At 40.9% G+C, this 19028-nt stretch overlaps 1 non-coding gene across 1 annotated transcript; it reads right to left on the bottom strand.

Moving 5' to 3' along the window:
• Positions 1 to 466: 466 nt before the first annotated feature.
• Positions 467 to 669, bottom strand: LOC145451652 (small nucleolar RNA U3). The gene has a single exon (XR_013918979.1). It is a non-coding gene; the product is annotated as a small nucleolar RNA U3 (small nucleolar RNA).
• Positions 670 to 19028: the final 18359 nt, after the last annotated feature.

The following is a 19028-nucleotide window of genomic DNA, read 5'->3' on the forward strand; positions in this document are numbered from 1 at the left end:
TTTTGAAACTGAAGGAGAACAAGGAGGACTTTTACAACGAAGTCACAGAAATTTTTGTGGCAAAGGATAGGCGCATTGACTTTATTTACAAATAATGTCCACAAACAGTGTCCGTTCCAATCCTTGAGACAATGTAATACCGAAATTAAGTTCTTGAATAATATTTCTTGTGTTTCTTTTCATACTTTTCGTTGAGTAATCTGTAATAAATCGATTAAAACTAAATATTTCACGTGCGTGCGTGTTTGTGTGTGTGTGGGGGGGGTCCGTGCCTCCCCAACCACGAACCTAACCGCACGCTACTGCTAGAAATAGATGCAGTTTATCACGTAGTCACGTAGTGTAACTGGCAGTCGAATGAAAAGGGCACATGTGAGTTCCCACATTTATTATGTGTGGTGTGATAGTAATTGATTATGCGATTCACACTCTGTCGCAGTAATCAGATACATGAATGAGAACGTGAGCCGCTCAGACAACCTCACAGCCAGCCTTGCCCTAAGGAAAGGCGCAATCATCAATCTCGAGTCTGGGCTACGCCCATATTCGAGTTCGCTTCATGCTCAGGCCGGGAAGTTCCGTCTCTTCATCGCGGGGCTCGGATTCGCAATTTAGAACAATCACGATCAAGATACACACTATAGAAATGATCCCTAAAAGTATGATCTTAGTTTTTGAGTCCAGTCACGCGGTCATACTCGAAAAATTATATATAGCTTTAATGGTGAGCAGAGCAGAGCATCGCATCTCTCTCTCTCTCTCTCTCTCCACCCGTCTACCTTTCTTTGCGGCCCACATGCGGATCGCTAATTTCAGTCTCTAATCTAGGAGAGTTGAGACTGCTCTTGCATACGGATGGTAATGTGAATTTTATCGCCCAACACGAATTTCTGCTAAGCGTGTGATTATAAGTCTGAATGATAGACGAACGGGGCTACCTACGGGATGACACATGTATATTAGGGTTATGACTAGAAATAAAATTCAAAATTTTGTGTGTCCTGTAGTCACAAACGATGAACTTTTGTGTCCTGATTTCAAAATTAACAAAAGTTAAGACTGGTTTAACAAAAACCTCCCGCACAGAAATTTTCCAGTTTTCACTGTATGAATGATAGGCTTTTTTGTAGATACAGACTATATAATGATTATACCGACTTATTTGAGTTTAACTGACACAAGTCCAATTGCGAAGATTTAAAATAGTATTTTGGTAAATTGTGATTGCCCAGATTGAATTAATCCGATCGTTTTCTTGCTTACATACAAAATTAAATATGTAATAAATAGTTATTAATTTCGATTTTAGATGTAGACTGTATATATCGTATAATTTCAATTTGTCTGACACAAATTCAACTGGCTGTTCGAAAAGGCGAAAGTAGAACAACTCAACATATTTTCAGCGGTCTAGAAAACCGATTCAAGGAATATATGATAAAAATTTGAAAATGCCATATCATATGTGATTCTCGAACAGGCTGTCCCAGCTGATCACAACATATTGCAAAAAGAATCAGAAAAACACTCCAAGTACGCAGACCTCAAAATGGAATGTGAGAAAATGTGGTGATGCAAAATAAACATTGTACCGATAGTCATTGGCGCTACAGGGGTCGTAAGCAAAAAACTCATGAGACATATCCAACAAATTCCGGATAACGTTCGATTCGACATGATCCAAAAGATCACATTATTGGGCACTGTGCACATTCTTCGGAGGGCCTTGAATGCAGCGCTGGACTAAAATTACACTTGTGAATCACAGCATAATTTCTGTAATTTCGATTCTTCATTTTCAATCATCTCTACCTCTGCTCTGTAACCCTTGCCAATTCTTCATCCACTGCAATTCTGTAATCTGACTTCTCCATGTATTGCAGGGCCGGCCAACCCGTGGCCCGCGAGAAGGTTTTAAGTGGCCCGCGAGGTGATTTTAGAAGTTAGTAATATTACCAATAATGGATTGCCCAGATTGTGAACTTAAATGGCCAACCAAAAATTTGATTAGTCTGGCCGAAACACTTGGGATTTGACGACTGAAATATCGGTACCGACGCATTGGCAGATCCATGGGCCAGTCAAATTTTGCTAGATCTTCGTACATTACAATAAAGCAGAATATTCTGCGGTATATTTATCTAAAGTGATTTTTTCACGCTTCACGCAATATGTTGTCGCTCGATTTCTTGCCTTTAATATTATCACCCCCTCCTGAAAATGAAAGAGCGCCTAATGTACCATATTAAGTCTAATTATGATCGCGATTACGAGAGAAAGTATCGTCCAACATGCGACCTTGCGTTTGCGCTCGCAGAAAGACCGTCGACGATGAAACATAGGCGTAAAATGATTGACGCATGTTGGCCGAAGCTTTCGATGTCGATATGTGCCGGCGCCGAATAGTCCAGTTCTTGCAAACCGAGCCCAGCAATATACAGCAGACCCGCAATATACTCAAGCAACAATAATATCGACGTATAGACTTTTAAAAATTTTCGCAATTCGCGCGGCTAGTGGTCCGCGAGATGGTTCGTCAATGAAATGTGGCCCTTTGGCCGAAAAGGTTGGCCACCCCTGATGTATTGCATAGGAATAACAATTTGACTGTATTACTGAAATTTTAAAAATTTACTAAAATCTCGCCATTTTCCTTTTGGGGCAGGTTGCTTCCCGGATTATGTGTGTATTTACCAGCTCTACTGTGAATAAAGAATATACTAATGCAGCTTATAAACCTCTAAAACAGTGGCCCATACGATGAGATAAGTTGGCACTTGGCATAATTCTATGCTCACCCCCATCTAAAAATAGTACATTAAACGCTCTCTGTTTCGAAATTTCATGCTGGTGAGGTCATATTTAGTGATGCGATTGTTTTTGTACAATGTTCGTTCCGATTCTCTACTATAGTTGCTGACGATTACCCCCGACGAGTGTCAGCTGAAAATATTTTGATTCTTTTTAACATTAATATATTTAATCACCTTGCTTTAGCCGTGATCTGGCGTTAGCCCTGACAGGGCATGGTACGGTATGGAATGGAATGAGAATCCCAATCGTTCCATACCATACTTGACGATTTTCCATACCCAGGGCCGTAACAGCACTTCGTCAGCCCCCCCCCCCCAAAAAAAACGTTGGTCTTGGGCCCCCCAAAGGGTGATAAACCGGACCTCCCCCCAGACCCCCCTGTGGATACCAGCTATTTGCCGCTACTTGTCATCAACATTGGATCTCGGTTTAGTGGGTCAGTTGTTCTCGCCTAGACGCGCCAAGCGCGCAAAAATTTCAAGAAATCATGATTGAATCAGTAGGTATCATCGGGAATTACATATATATTGCTATCAATTTTTACCCCCTCTCTGCTCACGTAATCAGGTTTACCGGTAGAGCTGAGTGAGGTGTTTGGGAACCTGTAGGGCCCGTAAATAGTAATTAAACATCTTCGGGCGGGTAGACCCGTTGGTATGACTTCGTTACATGGTGTTATTTCGTGACCTCCTGTCTGCTATATCAAAAAATATAGAATCGGCCAAACGTACTAAACTAAAAGACGCACACGATTTCAAATTGGTATTTCTTCACTGGCGTATAATTTTCCCTGCGGGATGGAATTCGTCTTCTGAGGTTCAGATTGCCAAGACAGAAACATTCGGCGCCAGTCATTTAGGCGCATATGGACAATTAAACCTATATGTAGGCTATTTTGTATATATAGCGAAGTTTTCGGTCAGCGTTAGGGCAGTCCTTTTCGGCCAAGGTTTCCGCGCTGCCGATCGTTCTGGTACACTTCTTGGAGTCGCATGTAATATGTCCTAAATCGTTATATGTCTTGGTACGTCGTGTCGCGGTATTGGCCAACGTCGATATATCCATTTTTATAAATGTTGCGTGTTTTTTTCTTGGGGAAGAGTACCAAATAATCAAGATATCTGCCACCATAAAATCGCGCGTAGCGCGAAAATATTTTTAAAAGTTGCATCAATTTTCAAAAAATACTCTTTAATTTACGCTCATTCACGAAATAATTTTGGGCCCCCTTCGAGCTCGGGCCCCCCGCAATTGGGGGGTTTGGGGTGCGGCAGTTACGGTCCTGTCCATACCATACCAACATTCTTCCATACCATATTTGATACTTTTTCCATACTTTCGCAACTTGACCATACTCTCAAGTTATATTATATTTTTGATGTGTGGAAATGTTCCGGAGTATATATTCTAATTATTTTGGATGAGATTATTTATTTAAACAGTCCTGATGCACCAATGATATCCCAGTTTCTTTATATCATATTTCATCAGCGATGTAGGAACGTATGATGTATAAGCCTATGCACACTGGATTATTTGGAAATCACAACAGAATCTCACGACATGTAAATCTAGTGTGGTAACGCACTGCCTGCATAACCTCATCTACAGAATTACATAAAACAAAGGTATTGTCAAATTATAAGATAGGTTCGAAACCTTTATACCAGTGGTTCTCAACCTTTTTTTAGACACGCCCCCCTTTATGATAGTAAAAAATTTCGCGTCCCCTTATCGTCATATCACAAAATCAACCCCAACAGATTGTTTGATGGCTGTTGATGAGAGAATTAAAACATGTGAAATTCGGTCGTTATATAGAGAAACATGCATGAATTGGAGGTAAATCGCGCAGAACGCGAAATTTTTTTCAGTTGACCGCTTGATCGCGCCCCCTTCAGATGCTTTCACGTCCCCCAAGGGGGGAGGCGCCCTCCAGGTTGAGAACCACTGCTTTATACACTTTAAATTTTTTCCTCCAATACAATTTGATATAAGGCTTTCTTTCGCAAAGACTTGCTATTGGTGAAAGTCAAGACCCCCAGAATGGAACAGCACGCATTGAAATTATTGCGCAGTGAACTGGTAACCATACACGCAATGGTGCGCCTCCTTAGAATTGATATGTGAGGTAAGCCCACATTTAGGAAGAGTTTGAAATTTTTCCAAATGTACCAAGGTAGCATCAATTAACATGTGTAAATGCCGAATACATTGCATGGGTCAGATAAACTTCCTGGTGTTGACGAACTGATGTGTATGGTAGATATAAGCCACCTGTCGCATCCCCATTGGTTGAAAACACCTGCATTGGGATATATCTTTAAATAAATTTTACATCAGTACAATCATTTTGCGACAGCTAATCAAATGTCTATTTTCTACGCCAATCTGTGGGTCACACTCGTTAGCTTCATTAGCCAACATCAAGATGTCCGCTGTCCATTATATCAGAAATAACCAGATTTCATGAAGTTACAATGTGTGTTGTAGGCCTACATATCGTAAAGTCGCTTCAAGACAAGCTACATATTTTTGAATTACAATGATGATTCTCTCAAATAGATATTGCGTGATGATCATCCTCCCAAAGCGCAGAAAATTAACAAATTGATAATTAATAATATTGATGTAACTTCTACATTCTCAGAGTCTACGATTTAGAACTACATTGGTTATTTACGTAGTGGAAGTTACGATAAGCGAAATGCAATTGTAACGCGACAGTGGTCGAATATCATTCATTTTTATGATATTTAAATCGGAATAATTTTATCAATAATATTGTTCTCATTCATATGCGCGGCGCGAAATTGGTTGTCTTCAAATAGATGTCGACGGGATGGGTGAGTCATGAATCACAATTTGAGATATGAACAATGAACATAGACAATGAACGATTTTATGTGGTATACAAACAATTTGACAAATCGAAAGTAGGATTACTGTCATGGTTCTGGCAAAACTGTTAAAGTATGGAAAAGTATGGAAGTATGGAAAACACATTCCATACCATACTTGGGAAATTTCCATACTATACCATACTTGCACTCTTCCATATTCCATACCGACATTTCGTTCCATACCATACCACACTTCCATACCACACCATGCCCTGAGCATGCGTTGTGAAGACTACAAGAGTTTTAACTGTAACCACAGACGTCGAAATGTATTTTTATATTAATAAATCACGGTTAGAGTTTCTCTGAAGTCCGGGGACTTTTTTAGTCGTAAGTGACACAGCAGTGCAACCACATAAATTTCAATATATTTCTATGTGCCAAATATAATCTCCATGTAAACTGCCTTTCACGGTTCCGCATTGGCGTTTTCGCTTCTGTGAATAACTACTTTTTGTTCCATTTCCCCATAAAATCATGTGCATGTATTATCATTCTCGACATTAGGCGTCAATATCACTGAGATGTCCCTATAGTCACAACAAAAGAATCAAAACACCGCAGTCGTGTGGCTATAAAATGTGGCCATGGACATTGCAAATGCTCGACTCGACATTCGCAGTTTTGCGGGATTATTCATTGAAATTATCTACTATAAAAAACTTGAACATTTCTTGGATGCGAGCCGTATGTTTGACTCCCCTGCTCTAGGCCCTCGGGAACATAGAGAAATCTTGGTCAAAATGGAATTTAAATACCCCAAAATCTCGAAATATGCCAATATCTCCTAAACTACATTAGACAGGAATAAGCCGATACGCTCATTCGATGTAACTCTTGGAGTCATGCAATCTGATACCAGAGTTGTAGTTCTAGGCCCTCGGGAACATAGAGAAATCCTGGTCAAAATGTAAGTTACATACCCACAAAATTTCGAAATATGCCAATATCCAGTGTTGGGATGACTCGAGTCATGACTTGAGTCGAGTCAGACTCGAGTCATTTTTCGTATGACTTGACTTGACTCGAGTCACTTTGCTAAAATGACTTGACTTGACTTGACTCGGCGCATCAGAAATGTGGATTGACTCGTGACTCGGAGCAATATTCACGAGTCAATTTCAAGTCATCAAGTAATCAGTGTCGATAAAAATCACTGTGTCTTGCATATGTTCGGATTGTTCGCGCAACGCTGGTGTAACCCGTGAGAGCTACCAATCATTCAATGCTCGTGCGTTTTACTGAGCCTCCATTGTTCTCTCACAAATATATTGATCGCAAACGAAGTGATCGAAGCTTACAGCCTACGCTGTCGTAAACTATAGTATAGTAAGGTAATTTAATAGCAAAATGTCTATTTCTGTTCTGCGATCTTAACTTGACCAAACCTCTTGTTTTGTTGAAATTGAATTCGAAATACATAGTCCTCAACCATTGGCGCAGGGTCGTATTGTATCATATCAATATGCAAAAGGGTAATGTATATTGCATCTTATCAATGCGTTTCTCTATTTTGGCTGGTAACTATTAACTGAGGCTGTGCAATTACTTACGTACTTTATTAGGTCTACTTGTATCTGAGCGATACAGCGCCTTACTTGGGTGTACACTGTACATTTACCTCTATATATTCGTTCATCGGTTCAAAATCAATGACCACTCAATCTGTATTTCAGACAGCTTGCAAAATACAATGACGTAATCACTCCTCATACCTCGAAAAGGCAATTTGACTTGAATCGTGACTTGACTCGTGACTTGACTTGACTTGACTCGACTTGACTCGAGTCACCTCCAAAATGCGACTGACTTGACTTGACTCGAGTCACCTTCGAAAATCGATTGACTTGACTTGACTCGAGTCAAAATGTGCAATGACTCGAAATGACTCGTGACTCGAAGGTAATGACTTGATCCCAACACTGGCAATATCTCCTAAAGTACAATAGCCAAGAATAAGCCGATACGCTCCTTCGGTGTAAATCTTGGAGTTATGCAATCTGATACCAGAGTTTTAACGTATCTATTTCAATGAGGTTGACTAATTTCCAGGTAATCCGTGCCATCTCTGTTATTTTCGTTCACTGGCGATGTATTCATCCTAATCCCACCATAGGCCGTTGTCAAGATCAAAACAAGTGAAAAAGACATTCCTGCCAATTCAGGCATATACCTTGAACGCGATGTTTGGTCATGTCGGTGTGACGAAATTGGTCACCGTAAATACTATTATTTCAAAAATGAGGAAAATTTCAATTTGACTGTCTTAAGCTTCTACTGGTTGAAATTGAGTCAAATCTGGATAAAAACGTTTTTTTTAGGTAGCCTGACGATTTGACTATCAAGCGCATGAATGAAGTTTCACAAAAAGAGTTTGTTAACACCCATAATGTTCACGGAAACCTCTTTTCTGTAAAGTAGGGATGTCAAACACACTATGGATCGCGGCTCGAATTCAAACCTTGTATCGCTTGCGGACCGGATAGGCATATGGCGCCAAAGCCTTGGCGCCAAAGCCTTACCTCCAAATCCATACATTTGAAGTTAAGTGGAATGCTCCAATATTAACCTTGTACATGATCCATGATATTACGAATGATAGGAGTAGGGCTCTATTTTAGAAATACCTATATACAAACTAAACAATGAATTTGGCAAAATACAACGGTTGATCGAAAGGATATTTAGATACAGATACACTAAAACAGTAGTTCTGAACTGCTTGACATGACGATATATGTTGGCCTATTTCAATCATGGGGTGACGTGGTGTCGGACGTCCGAATGCGTTGTGAGGAGTATAAGATCATCAACGGTAAACTCGAACTCTTCGAATATAGTCCTTCGCGATTCGTGTTTCCACGGATACTATCTTGTGTCACAACTTCAGAACGGTTATTGAAGCTCCGCATTGAACCAACTCGCCACACTAAGTAAAGTGGGAGATTGAAGAAATTATATCTATCGCAACGAAATCCTACGACCAATTCGGTGATATGTAGCTTAGTTACCGATGTGGAATTTATATCCCGCATCGTTCCGGATGTAATAGGACGATTCTTTCAGTGCGAACGCAATTTCGTATTGATTGCTGTTAAGTAGGTTAACACCAGGGGTCTCTGAGATATAAACGAATTATACGATCGCTGTGATTTACTATATGTGAAGCACTGAAGTATAGAATACAACAGCGATGAAGTCAGTGTTTGTATGTGGGGTTTATGGTGCTTATCGACTATATCGTCATTTACACCAGGCCGATACTCTTCATTTTTATGCTGTAGCACACAAACCTCCAGCACTTCGGTAGTAATTTCGGTAGCAGCCGACTGCTAGCATGTCCCACTTCTAGGCTTTTATAAGACACCGTCCATACGCGAGTGAAATTGCGAGGCGGAGCCTACATAAATTTCCAGAACTTCGGTCGGACTCGAACCCGCAACCCAATGGTGTTGCAGCTGTGGATTATACCATTACGCCATCTCGCCACCTAAACTAAAACAGCAGGGATCCGCCGTGAATTATGTCAAGCACTGAAGCATGAATTACTACTGCAAAGAGTCTGTGAATCACAAGTAAGACCGTGGCTCGGAGTAAATCTGGGAAACCAGTGGTCGTGTTTTACAATTACTCACTTGGTTGAATTTACAATCGTTGGCGATGAATCTCGCAAGTGTCGGAGACAATCTCTCAAGTAGATTAAGTCGAAATGTAAGCAGTCGATGGAAAACGAAGGGAAGAACAGATGTTAGGTCTCCGGATGATATGTGAACGCGTTCTGAACGAGTAGTACATAAAATGAAATCTGGATTGTAACCGGGATTGCGCAATATTCTGCTCCAAAAGAAGTATAATAAGTCTAACTGGTGTGCCAGTCGGTCTTTAATTGAATACGGACTGGAACGATTGAGGTTTAGATTGGGATGATAAGCAAAAATATACAAATGACGACCGTGTAATTCCTACAGGTCCGTCTCAGCTGTTTGGTCGCTCTATGAGTCTAATGGGTTCTCTCGTTGTCGTTGCTTGAGAGCAGAGAATAGTGTTAGATGCTAAAAATACATTATTGTTTCTGACGTAGGCCTACTTCTATATGGGTTGTTTGACTATCTTCTTACCCTTTCTTCAGCTGTTTTAGTACGTAAGTGATATTTTAAGCATTGTGGCCACAATTGGGGAACCAGTATCAGGAATTGAACTTTATTTAAAAGACTCGGAAGTCAGTGCCACAGTAGATTGCAGGAAGTGGCGAGCAGAGATTGTAGTACTAATGCCAAAATTGTCCACGCCATTACACGTAGAAGTAGCGATTTTCAATATATTCACAAGTTACAGCGAAAGTAGGAAATGAAAGGTCATAAAAGTGATCATGTTAAATAGTTTCAAAGAGTTGATTTGATTTCGGGATAGCCTACTGTTACCAATAGCCTACATCCGTCATAGCTACTTTCGAAATTCCAAAACGCATTTACATGTAAACTTGCACTCGCACTGGATTCGGAATGTGAACTTTAAATGACCTGAATTGAGTCGAATCAAAACTATAAAAGTAAGATGACCTTGGGAGTTTGGACTTTGAGACTTGGCAGCAACGCTGCTTCGAATTTATATTTGTTTACCTTGATCTATGGGATAATTTGAGCGGTCTTTATGGAAATTTAAGTGGTAAATGTGATGCAAACTTGTCTTAAAACTACTACGGTTCAAAGTACATGGAACATTGCTTCTCAACTTGTGAAGCGCGCCCCCTTTAGGGGCGTGAAAGCATCGGACGGGCAGCGAGAAGTTGCCTAAGAAAAATGAGGTTGATGAGTTCGCAATGAGCTTGATTTGTGCTGAAACTTTCAAGTTTCAACGGCGGCAATAATCCGAAATATATTGCGATTTTAAATGCTATAGTAGCGTCTTATACTATCCATACACCGATGATGCTAGATAATAGTGGCTGCTGACTGACTGTTACTGATCAGAAGTTGTTTCTGAATTGGGATTAGCTGGTGAATGCGCGTAGGTTGCTGACGTTGTTTGTTAAAAGATAATTTGGCGCTTATCATCACTTGTTGGTCTTTTGCAACATGGTCAATAAGGCCGTACGGAATGAAAATATCTGGTAAAGAATTATCAACTGAAAGCAAGTGTTCCTTTTATAAGCTCACTTTGACATTTACTGGCCTGTCATTACAAAAGCGATGCTTGTGCATTCGCTGGTTCATAAATTCTGCCATTCATCACAGATTAGCGTTTCGGTAGGTCAATCTGAGATTTGGAAGAAATGCTTGGTTATCATTAGAAAAGATTGTCTTGAGGTTGCATGGACTGGACATAGCATTTAATCGAAATTGCTCGGAAGCTATATTCGAAGCTTCAACGACCTCATCTGCAAAATATGACAGCAGCGAAATACAACGCATTTTCACAAAACCATCAACCTAATTTCTCGGAAAACATTGGCGTATAGTCAGCGATGAGCAAGTAGACAGTTTCCCCCAATATCTGAAGGTGATGGAGAAAAGATACAAGTGCAGATTGGAGCTTACATATGTTAGCTGACTATTGCTCGAGTATCAAGCGAGACAACCCACTAAATTAGAAGCTATTAGAATAAATTTGTACCGTGAAACTAGCACTTCATTTTTTCTTCTAAAGCCATGTCAGTTTAAATCAACCAACTAGAGTAGTACCGATACTTATTCAAACACTATTGAGTTAGTTTAGTTTGCTGGTGGTTCTTGAAATATTAGAAGAGGTGATTTTATGTGGATTATGAGACAATGTGGCGGGTGCCTAACCCTAAAACTTGATGTGATAGGGAAAAACCGAAGTCTTGAATTCAGCGCCCAAACCTTAGTCGAAAAGAGCTGTTAAATTGAAGTCAATAAAATGTGTTGCCCAGTGCTGCGTATCAACTGAGATGGTTATTACGCGGTTCGCTCGTTTTGATTCCAGCTCATAATTATAGCTATATGTATGGTCCACATTTCATATCCGAGATGTCTATCGACAGTGATAACTTTCCATGCCATCAAAACACGCGTTGGGATTGCATACATTCTGGTTGCTGTTTTTGATATGACGATCAGGGGGCGTGAAATTTCTCAATATCATCAAGGCGGCGTGTCGATAAAAGTTTGAAAACCACTGCTTCCATGACGTAAAACGTACCTGATTTGTCCAAAAAATCAATTTCCATTTGACATTGTCGAAATCACAACTAGCCTACATTATGAGATAGTGCAAGTAGACATAACCTACGTGTGTATCCTACTATCAACCAGTTTTATTTATATTTTCATCGTTTCGAAACATATTAAAACTGCGATACAATGAAAAGATAGGAAGGTTTCGAAGCGACTTGGATTAGTCTTTAAGATCAGACACCCACCTTGGCTGAGAGGCGAAGTAATGCAGAGAACATAAAACGCCAGCGTCAAAATGAGGTTGCATGTGGCGGAAGGCGAGGTCGATGTTAGGACGTGGTCCGGTAATCCTGACGGCTGGCTAGTATACATTAGACGAAGTTGCTTGTATTTCGAGTTGAATGCCGACATGCTCGACGACTGTCGGATAGCCGTAGAGATGCTGCTACACTATTCGGGTCCGGCATACGTGATAGAGCAATGCGTTTTCTGATATTACGTCCTGATCATATCATAGTTGTTCTTCGTTGAAGAGCGTGTGCTGTACTTGTGCACTTTCGACTCCGAAGTGAAGTAGTCGTTGAAATCTAAGGGAACATGGCCGCAATGGAACTGATAAATAAACTTGGAAATTTCTAGCTTCCTCATCTCGTCTATTATGTTTAGAACGCCGAATCTTTTGAGTTGAGGTTTAATCGCCGGTCTAAAGTAAGGTTAAGGACTGGCCAGGTGGCCTAGGCCAGGTGGTTGTCTGATCTCAAAGACCAATCCAAGTCGTTTCGACACTGACCCATCTTTTCAATGTATCGCACTTTTGTGGTGTTATGAAATGTTGAAATTGTAATAATCAAATGAATTGAGTCTTCGATTCTGTTAGTAAAGGGTCTGGTGTCAGATTAGCTGTCAAGCTTATTACACTCTTTTAATCGGCTAAAATCCCAGTGTAATGTACTGGAGGTCAGAGTATACGTATTCAGTAGGTATTGGAATCGCGAGGACTTCCGTTAATGATATATTTGGGAGCTATAACGATTCGCTCGGATTAATATTATGCCATTGTCTATTTCAGTCATACAATATACCCATGCACTAGCACAAAACGAAAGTAGCGATGGAGCTCGTCTACAAGAAGTCTCAATTGCACACTGGCAATCTGGTGTCAAATCTGAAATCCAACGGTGATTTCTGTGACGTAACCATAAAATGCGGAGATTTCCAAGTTATGGCGCATAAGTGCGTGTTGGCCGCGTCAACAGAATATTTCAGACGGATGCTATTGACCGACACGCACGAAGCCAAGGCCGGAATTGTAAACTTTTCAGCAATGCTACCAGAAATTGTGAAGCAGTTTGTCGATTTCATTTACTTGGGATCTGTGGGGCTCTCCATGGCGACTGCCAGAGGCCTGATCGATGCGGCGGAAATGCTGCAGCTGTCTGAATTATCCGATCTCTGTGTTGAATTTCTGGCGGAAAACATTGATCTGGACAATTTTGCTGAAGTGATCGCCATGTCCTGTCTCTATAACAAGTCACTCCTGAATACGCCAATCAGGACATTTCTCGAGGTCAACCTGAAAGCCGTGGTAAAGTCTGACGACTTCAAATCGTTCGATTACGAGGCGGTGGAATACTGCTACGATTTGATGCAAAGAGCCTCCAGCAAGACTGAAACGTTAAAATGGTTTGGGTTGATGTTGTGGACGAATGCAGATCTACAGAAAAGAGAAACCCTATTTCACGACTTGTTTCAAAAGATCAATCTACAATGCCTTCCTAGGGATTTCGTTAAGAAACATATTTGTTCCGAGAATATCATTGACGGCTCCATGAAGAGCCTACAATACATCCGGAGATTTGTCGCCGACAAGTTGCCAATAGTCAAGGAGCGAATCGCGTCACCGAGTCACATAACGTCAATCAACCTATCGACCAGATTGGTTTATCAGTACGATTTGCGTGGCGAGGAGTGGACAGTGGTAGGAGAGTTGCCATCCGCAACTCGCTGGCATCAATCTGTCGCGGAATATGACGGCGTACTCTACGTTGGGGACGGTGCGTCTCTGCATTCATTTTCCGAGGCAGGGTGGAAGCGTCTACACCAAATAGAAGAGGAAGGCCGATACAACTCACATTACAACAGGATAGTATGCGCCGGACGATGGGTGATCATGATCACCGCTTCTCGCACTGTCATCTTTGAGATTTTGTCAGGTGATGCGAATGAAGTGCGCCACCACAGGCTGGCAGAATTTACGGAGGGATTCTTCGTTTTGGGATCGGACGCGATGATTTACGTTCTCGGTGGAGTTGAACGAACAGTTCCGGCGGGAGAGAGGAAAACCGTCGTGCAATTGAAGATGGCGGAGAGGCGCTATGTTTCTGTGGCTTCTATGGCCATGGGCAGAGCGTACGGCGCTGCAATCCAGTACAAAGCCTACATGTACGCTATGGGAGGTCACTCGTGCACCGTTGAATTCCATAATACCCGGACAAGACAGTGGCAGATTTTGGGAGGTCGTGAAATACAATGCCGCAACGTCACGGTCCACCTAGCCGATAAGCTGTATATTTTCGGAGGCGCGCTGGGAGCGCAGGTCAGATCCTTAGAGCTTAGTCGGCTGGAAATCACCGCGAAAGATTTGCGACCTACCCGGCGCAGTGTTGGTGACATGGACACATGCTGCGCGTCATACTGCAAGTACATCAAATTATAGCACTGCAGACCATTGTCCACTCCTTGAATCAGTTATTTAGTAGACGACTTCGTCCATAGCGGAGCACTGCAATAACAAATAGATGTGTGTTATCATCGCATCATGTACATTGTACAGTACAATGAGCGAACATTGTCTTCGTAATCAGAGGTAGGCTATTGCTAACGAATTTCTACTAATTTTTCGGAGTACTCAAGAGAGTGATGCCTACTTGCACTGCTTACTCAAGTTGGTATTTTCAATATATCTGCTTCTTTCAAATCAGCATTTATTTCCAAAATCCGAAGCTCAGCTCTTATTAAACGCATCATTCCTAATTGATATCCCAATTGATATCCCATGCAGCATGTGCCATCTAGCTGTTTGGATTTTCACGGTTTATCTCATGTCAACGACAGTAGGTGTTACTGCAGCAATCTGAAGCATAATAAGTATAATTGTGCGTGGCGTAACTCTTCCTTCATATGTAATCGTCCGGCGTCGCCTCTTTATTATACCTGTCCGCATGCTGTTGGTTGCGTTGCGTATGTATGGTCCTTAGTTTTTCACTTGCGTGTATCCTCTGTTTGTTCTCTCTAACCTTATGGGACCACTATTCGAAAACCTAGTTTAGCGACTTAGGCTACTTCATTCGCTGAATTTAGGCCAGTCCTTCGTTTACGCCGTTTTTTTTAAATATATCATCCCTTATCAACGGCGTTTCAGTTTGCAAATCGGTCTTGGAGCATATGTTCAAGTTAAAAAGCCGACGTTTATCATATATGGGATGGTTGGAGCCCTCAAAATATTCGGTTCAACAGCAATAGTACAGATATTTCGTCGAAGGAGCCATATCCAGTATCCTCACTATATTTCCAATTGTCAATGTTAATCAACCGCAGGGTTGTATTGCATCTCACCAGATTGGTCACTTGAAAGTATTTATAATTTTTCCAGCATTTCGAGTAGAAAGTGCACCGTTAAGGTTGTTTTACACATTACGGGAATTTCTACTAGAAACAGTAGGTATCCGTCAGTAGGTATTGGAACCCCTCAAAATAGTCGGCTCAACAGTTATAGTACAGATATTTCATCAAAGGAGCTATATTTACCCTATATTTTCAATTGTCAATGTCAATCCACATTGGCGACGTCAAGGGCATGTTGTAAATGTGCTCGCTTTAAATTTATTTTTGTTTCAAATGTAACCCTAATTTATAGCAATAGGCATTTAGGCTCCAGTCAATACCGTGCCACGACACACCAAAAGACATATGCAATTTTGACCAACACGCGACTTCACGAAGTGTGCTACTAAAGAAAGACCTTGGCCGAAACATAGGGTATGTGTCCATTGTCAATAGCCGCGCTGGGTGGGCGTGACTAATAGTCCAGTCCTTCCAATCCGAGCCCACAATGCAAATGATACCCGGACACCCACAGAGGATTAAAGACATGACAATTTATGTGTGCGTCTCTCGAAAGTTTTTCTTTTAGTCTGTTACGTTAGGGATACAACAATATCTTTTGATTATATAACATACCGGAAATCACGAATTAACAACATACACTAAAGTAATTATAACAAGATAACAGACGTTATAATTATGAATTACGTGCCCCCAGCTCTACAGGTAAATCTGACCATCGGGGGCAGAGAGAGAGGAATTAAAATTAATAATAATGTAATGCGATTACCAATATTATTCACGAAATTCAGTCTTCAACTTGAAATTATCACCCTATGGGGGCCAAAGACTAACGTTTGGACTGGGGGACGAATAGCTGTTTTGGTCCTGATTCTAGCTACAATCCACGCTAACATGATATATAAGCCCATGGCTATGGCGGCAGGTCCCCCAATGTTGAGTAAAAAATTATGAAATAACGATTAGCGCATGTTTCAAGTATAGTCATATGTAGGCTTACCATATTTTGGAAATGTAAAAAGAGGACACTTTTTCAGAAATTTGCAATATGCAAAACCGGAGTAGAATTCCCAAAAACCGGTGAATTTTTCCCACTTTGTGATCGGTTGACTAAAAAAAAAGGTCATCTCTTCCGCTCAGAGCTCAAAATACCGTTTTTCTCTCCACATTGCCAGGTGGATGACTAAAAAAAAATAAAGGTCATCTCTTCCGCTCAGAGCTCAAAATACCGTTTTTCTCTCCACATTGCCAGGTGGATGACTAAAAAAAAAAGGTCATCTTTTCGCTCAGAGCTAAAATCACCGTTTTTCACTCCGAAATACCCGCCGGAGCTTCACTTCTGGGCTAATTTGCGGCATATCACTTGCAATTTGCTTTAAATCTTACCTAAATTTTCTAAAAAGAGGACAAAATCTCAAAAAAGAGGACAAAAGGGCGTCCTCCGAGGACACTTTCAAAAAAGTAAAAAAAGAGGACAAATCCTCTTAAAAGAGGACGTATGGTAAGCCTAGTCATATGAGAATAAGATGAAGAAAACATAAGATTCCGCCTTAGATAGTGTACTGCAAGCTGCCGCTAAGAGAAACGGCAAAACGGCTCGCTTGTGATATATATCAAAAACTGTTGATTTTTAATGCTTCGTTGTGGAAACCGTAATGTTATATTTGACGAGTACAAAATTTCAAATCTCTGTCCGGTTAACGTATGTACTACATAGGCCTACTGCTCGCCAAGCAGCAACGGTCAAACTGCGTTTGCATAACCAAACATCAATACACACGTTATTTGGTAGAGTGGTGATTAATTATCCTGCTCCGGGGTACTGGCGTGTGGAACGGGTTGATAACCTGATATACAGCACGGTGGGTGTTCTTACAATCGCACGAGTGTACGTGACGTACATCGAATATCTATTTACTGTGGATACTTCTTATGCAATGGCTAGCATAGCTAATAGGCTACTTCTGACGTAATAATGAGCAATGGTATTTAAAAATCAGACATTTGTGTTATCATGAACCTGGTATAATACATCTTCCTTGTTCACGAATGTTCAGTTTATGTCATAGTCCAGTGGTCGGGAACCTTTTTGGTCGGAAGAGCCATATTGGCCATATTTTTTCCATCTCAACTCCCAAAGAGCCATACATGCCAATCAACTGTTACGTCACAATTGAAAACTCGTGACGTCATGGTAGCACTAACTCGAACTCACTACACGGGATTCCTCGTGTTCGCCATATCTTCTCGGTAAAACTGGTATTTATTGTTCGAAAATAAAGCTTGAAACGAGAGGTAAGGCGCAGACGGGCCAAGCCTCACCATTGATAACACAATTCATCAGAAGTAGCTTAGAATTTATTATAACTGATATTAATCGAATGTGACTGTCACACTGATTGCGAAAATCTAAATACTTATCGACATCTCAATTCTCCAAGTATTCGGCGGTAACATTAGGTTGCGCTACATGCCTACATTTCATCGCCGGTACTACACAGAGCTTTACTTATCAAACAAGAACGTGGATGGCTATGACGTTGTTTGTAATTCGAGTTTGTAATTGTCACATCTACAACAGTTCATTACGCGCCGTAGATAACGAAGACAATGCGTATTTAAAAACTGCGTTTTGAAATGGGCGTCGCCATGTCTGCTATGCTCTTTGATTAATCAACGTATCGCACAATTCCAGATTTCGAGTCGGGTAGCCTACATAGAATTCGCGACAGATATTGGCCGCCGGCGTGACAGTAACGTAAATTTGATGATTTTGAAAAGAGGGGGTCCGAGCCCCTAAACCGGAAGACGGCATTCTCTTTACCTCTCAAAGACATGTTACTGCCACGAGAATAATTATTCTGACCGTGATGAAAATTTACCAACAAGTCGTTGCAATATTGATCAATTCAATACAAAAATAAATATTTGGCAAAGAGCCATATCTTATACCCAAAAGAGCCATATATGGCTCGCGAGCCATAGGTTCCCGACCACTGTCATAGTCCTTGTACAAATAATAAGTAATCGTTCTTTCACAAAGAAATCGATTAGATATGGGAAGTAGTCGATTACGATTACTTCGGATTTTTTTCGAATGTAATCGATTGCGATTACGATTAGTTGAAAATGATGTAATCGTCGTAATAGATTACGATTACTAATCGCGATTACCCCATGTCTGCAGAGTAATATAAGCAGCGGTGCGATTAGATATATTTGAATTATATTCTTCGTGTAGCTATTATTCCATATAACTGATGCTCACTGGCAGTCGTTACTAAGGGTTTCTACATGCGACATGCAACCAGAGTTCAAAGAACTCGTCAAAAATTCTGACTCACCACAGCTGAGTGATATTGTTAATAAATTCATTGAATACTGTTTTCATTCTCCATGCTTTTAACTTGAAGTTCATACATTAAATACGATTTATTCTTTGTATAGGTGGATAAACACGCGAATCATTTATATATTCTGTAATCCGGCCAGCCAAGTACTTCATTTTCCCATATCCGACCTGCAGACCGGAGAATTTGCCCGCCCCTGC

Source organism: Botryllus schlosseri, chromosome 1 (genome assembly GCF_051294905.1).
Source record: "Botryllus schlosseri isolate E-star chromosome 1, Bs_hap1, whole genome shotgun sequence".
Classification (NCBI taxonomy): Eukaryota; Metazoa; Chordata; class Ascidiacea; order Stolidobranchia; family Styelidae; genus Botryllus; species Botryllus schlosseri.